Below are 6000 nucleotides of genomic sequence, written 5' to 3' on the forward strand. Positions count from 1 at the left end.
ATCAATCCATATAAATATATATTTACATACTATCGACAATGTTTTGTAAGGTTACAAGTTCCATTACAACCGATACAGATTCGTTTGGACCGTCTCACAAGATACTGTCACTAAATATTCTCATACACGTGAAATAAAAATAAAACAAAATCTGTGAAAAAATACTAAATCTTCATTTCGACAGTTAAAAATGACAATTTAAAAGTACGCCTTTGTCATCAATCAAACACAGTGGCCATAATTTATACATTGTAAATATATTCATCTATTTCAAATTATAAAGATATTTCAAAGCTGTGAAAATGATTTGATTCAAAATGCAGTAATGTAAAACAAGAAAACAACAAAATGTCATCTGAAGCGAATAAAATATGTAAATTATAGATTTAAACACAAATAAGATATACTGTACAATTCGAATATAATACGACCTATACAATATATTTGGATCAGGAATGAAAGGAAAAATTCATTAAACTTTAACCCCAAATATAACGTGGTAATTAAATTTGTAGCGGCACCTTCCAATTGATCCGAAGATACCGATTAGCTGTGAATGAGTCCATTTACATTATTATAATAATATCATTTACATACTATATCTTTAGTACTTTGAACATTGGAAAGAATTGTCTAAAAAACATCAAATCGAAAAATGAATAAAAGAAAAAAAAACATTTTAAACATAGGTATAATAAAAGTAGAATCAGTATTTTGTCTCAAACAACAAAAAACAAGTCATTTAAAAAATATAATTAACACAATAAAATATATATACATATACATTGTAATAAAAAAGTGATTATTTAAAAAATAATCATCGTAACACATTGAGGAATATCAATCTGCATGTAAGTTAACAGTATGAACTAATATTAAAGAGAATGACAAGAGATTGATAATTCTATCTAAATGTCAATTTAATAAAAATAGTACAGAATCCAGCAGAAATAACTCCCTGATTTTAAAAGTTCATAAAAAGAAATTTAAATGAAATTATATTAAAATTTAATACAGTTTAAAAGAACGACAAGTCTGTTTGACATACTCCGCACGACTCCTGCTGCGATGAGGGAGTTTAGTCAAACAGGAAATCGAATATAAAAAATGTTTTCTTACATGCAGTAAAAATTAGAGTATTCAATTGTAAAGCAAAGTTTCTCTAAAACATACAAAAAAATGATTAAAATGAACCAATTTGAACGTCGTCAACTCTGAAATAAACCAGACATATTTCCGGCTACCAGGAAGCCAACTCACCAATCACGACAAATCACCGTAGAGAACTTGTGACACAGGCAGAGTAATTTCAAAATCACAACACTTAAAAAAAACCATAGCGCTGATAATAAGATACATAAAAATATTTTGGCATACTTTGATAGTCTTGTCTTATTAACAAATAACAAAAACCACTGAGCTTCTTAATTAAGTCAACTGTGCTATCCGCTAAAAGGTCACAGTCCTCCGTGCTTCAAAAAATAATTTATTACAATTCTTGTGTGGTTTACCTTTCTTTTAATTTATCTTACCTCCTTTACTTCTTTTCTTTTCAATTACTTAATGTAATTTAAAATAATTATTGTAACAGTCCTCTGAGCGGTTTATGTAAATTAATTATAGTAAAATTATATTCATATGCAGGATCATCAATATCTAAATTTCTGGTTACATCAAATATAATTGCAGTGATTTGTTGGTGGATAGAAGCTTTCAATTGAGGGTTCTTGGCTTCTGATAAAAGACTTCAGCCTTTAGATTTCTCATGAACATCATATGCTGTATGATTAGGTAACCACGCAGTAAATACCTGATGCGTTATCCTTTCGGAATCCATCCCAGAAAAAACCTAAACTATTTAAAAATATATTTACGGCGTAGCCGAGATACATCAATGAAAATGAGCATTTATGTCGAGTGACATTGCTAAATCGGAGAGTTATTTTTGCTGGACTATGAATATTAAACATTTCTGATTTTGAATCACACAAAGTGAATTGGGTGAAATGTAGGTACAGAATTTAAATCACAATAGGGTATCATCACAAATACAAAATACCAGCAGTACAGAGTATTTCAAAATATTGAAAAAAGCACTGGATGTACTTCAATTTTTATACTTCTTGAACAAGTTGATTTAATCAAACAAAAACCACTACCGCTGTTTCCCTGTAGGGGTAGGCAGAGAGGATAGAAAACCACATCACTATGTCTTTACATACAGATCTTGCTTTTTTTGAATTCATACATCTCATGGACGCATGCCCATTATTATGAATTTTGACACGTCCATCTTCAAGTATTTGTTGCATTCGGTCGTGTCATGTCTTTATCAGTCTTCCTAGTTTTTTACATCTATCCACATTGTGTCGTAAATCTTTCATTCTGTCTATTTGCTCCACATGTCCAAACGAATGTAGCACCCCTTCCTTATAAAATTTTGTCCGTAATGCTTGTCTCGGCTTTGCATACAATGCATCTCGATATTTATACGGGCCTGCCACACACTCAACGAGTGGCATGGGAAGTAGCGAGGAAAGGAGGCAGAGACGTAGTGTGGCAACATTACTCGTCATGCTGCACGTCATGCTCCTCGTCGTGCCCACCGCTCCTATTTTGTCGGTTTTTGAGTGCGAGTCAAAGGACCAGCAATATAAGCATGAGTGGTTAGCCACATAATCGCGCGGTCGCAGTACACATGTGATACACATCAAGCGCTCACATAAGACGCACGCATCATTTTTGTATGACATTGATATAATTAGCTATACTAGCATAGCGCGCACGCTGTCAGTTTCCTCGTCCATTGTATAGAAAGACACAGTCCAATATTGCACGATCCCTGGACAGGCACCTGAAGTGTAAGATTGACCACATTGCCTTCAAGAAACAGATGATCCAGTTACGCTGCATTTGTACAAACAACGCAGGGTGTGGAGGGTAAAATGATTATGACCACTTATCTACAAAGATATAGACATACTCAAAATATTGTTGATACAGCAGCATAACACAATGTTTTTACCTTAGGAAACAAAGCAACTTGTGTAAGAAGTATAAAAATATAATATTTTCATTTTAATTCCTATATTTTTAAGTGATAATTAACAATTTTAACCCAGATTTATAATCACATTATTTTATTGGTAGTACCCATGTTAAATATACCAAAATTCGATTTCCAATGATTATAAAAAGGGTTTGTACTATATAAAATCATGTTTGATATTAAAACAAGATCAGAAAAAAAAACATGTGGAACAAAAATTAATATATTTATATTAACAGGTTCATACTGATTTTTTGTTGTTGTGAAATTAAATGTAGGGGCATTGGGATACAAAAATATATCACAATTACAAATTAATATAAAAGTACACAATTAAATCAATATCAAATACTGCGTATAACAATACTGGCTTTATTTATTTTTTTGCTACACTAGTGCCACTGCGTGTAGAACAAGAACTAAAATGAAAAAAAAAAAAAAAAAAGTGATGATTTGGCAAATTTCGCAATTCATTCAACAAGAATGACATAATGGTCTGTTAATAATTTTAAGATGCATCTTTCTTTGGTTAACTTTAAATTTGAAACTTTCTGTAGCCAGAAACAAAGATAATAAAAAGAAAATATTTATTGCACGGAAGATGCAAATTGAAATTTTGCCACTATTTTTTTTCAATCTGACAGCAGTTGCTCATAGACAATTACATAGATTTCAACGTATTACGTAGGACGAGTATTTACTGAAGACGAGTGATACGAAAATAAACAAGAAACAAGACACCTAAGTTATAAATTCATAATAAACTTCAATTACAATGTTTGTTGAAACATTTAAAAAATTTATCGAACACGGATAAAGCATTATTTTTTAAAATACAGTTCTTGCGCACAACACGGGGTTCTAGAATGGCGCACTTTGCCAGTATTTTTACAAACATTACTTGATTTCACCAATGGACGAAGTAACAAAATACTATATTTTCAGTAGCGATAATTAATTTACCTATGTTATATGAGTATCACAATTAGCAGTGGTATGTACATTGTTGTCACATTCGGGCGCCATCCAAAACGTCATTGCAACATTTAAAGGGGGTTTAAATCCGTGGCTAAAATACATTCTATAGGACATAAATGATAACGAATAAACTGGTAAATAAATACCAACCAAACGCTCATCAAAGTTTCAATGAATATTTTTTTATCTCTGTAATATCATAAACACATCTGTTGAGTGTGAAAGTAATACATAAGATAAAAATAAATTTTTGAAATTTAACCGGACTGCTTTTTATTTATGGTTTGATTTCTGAAAACGACACTAGCCACTGGACCATAAGTCGATTCTGAAATTGATAACTGTATTTTAAATATCACATTTATTTGAAGTGATGATTTTAAATAAGCCCTTTTAACCAAAGTAATGATCAATTAAAATGTATTAATGAAACGTATTAATTCCATTGATGGTGTTGGTTTGTTTAATAATTTCTAAAGACAATTTTAATTACGTAGAATTAATAAAAACAAACGAGCAAAGTGACCATAAATAAATAAAGTTTTGGGTAGAAAACATTATTTACTTATAAACTTGGTCCTGCTGCTAACGGCAAACAAAGCCTGTATATCCAATCCAATAAAAACAATTATATTTGGCCTAATTTTAATAGGGCCGCTTCTGAGTATTCTAAATCAAAGATATTCCATCAATTAATTTATTATTAATTTGTAAGCTAAACTAACTAAATAAATCACTGAAAATACACATTGAATGAAGATTTTCCATCACAAAATATACATGAATTAATTTTAAGCTCAATTCAATGGGAAAATTATTCAAAACATGTGCCATTTTACACGGAACTTAATTAGAAAAAAATGTCCCAAAAATTCAAACAATAAATTAATCATCTTAAATTTTTAAAATCAATCTTAAAATTATGTGCATTTGGGTCTTCACGTGGCGCTGAGTTATTTAGAGTTACAACAGTAGTCAACATATGGGAATTTCATTTTTAAAAACTAATATCAGTGTTTTTGCATTGTCTATTAGCTGTGTAACATTCATTTGAAAGTATTTTTTCAGTCACAGATTGAAAAATAATAATTAAATGGCTTCCAATGATGCGAATTTACAAAGTGAATTGACGTATACGTTCATTAGCAGATGTAACTGGATACTAAACGAAAGCTCAGAACAAAAGTGTTTACTCAACAACTTAGTATCAAAAGTGGATCAATCAATGTTTAATCGAATGCGACTAAGAATAAATAAAAACCCAATGTTCTATATATATATATAAAGTACAATGCGTGTTATACTATTATTACACTTTCTAATTGTTTTCATTTCATTCACTTTATCACCACTGCGAATCAGATCCGCGCAATTTACAATGTTTAATATTTCCGACATCTATAGAGGATTACATCCTTCCAGCATAAATTTAGCAATTTGTTAACACTAGGCGAATCTCAGGAGCGGCTGGGACATTCCAGCAATCAGAAACAAAGTATTTTAGAAACACCAAATCAATTATAGGTGCTGCCACGTGGTGGTGAGATTGTTATTAGACTCAATGTTTCGGGCAATTTCCTCGTGGATGCGATGGCTGAGCCACAGCATTTGCAGTTTGGAGTAGGTGTCTCGGCAGAGGACGAGAGGGTTTCCGCGTCGGAGACCCTGGTCTGTTTCTCCGTAGCGGTCGACGTACGGGGGAGGCACGACGCAGCCCTTCGAGGGTGTGGCTAATAAGAGTACTTCACACTCGCGCACTCGAAGAAACACACCTGCCCCGGCGCCGCATACGGCCGCGTGGTACGTGCATGCACCTACCAGACTCTTGTTTAGCTCCATCTGGCAGCAGTAGCTTTGCGAGCAGAGCATCTTCCCGCACACGAGGCACATAGTCGGGTTCCGCGAGTCCTCGCGGTCCGAGTTCGGGCAGATGAACAGCGAAACAGCGTTGATCAGTTCGCTGTAATCGTTGA

Source organism: Micrasema longulum, unplaced genomic scaffold, assembly GCF_059751315.1.
Source record: "Micrasema longulum isolate JH-2025_06_02 unplaced genomic scaffold, ASM5975131v1 h1tg000545l, whole genome shotgun sequence".
NCBI classification, from domain to species: domain Eukaryota; kingdom Metazoa; phylum Arthropoda; class Insecta; order Trichoptera; family Brachycentridae; genus Micrasema; species Micrasema longulum.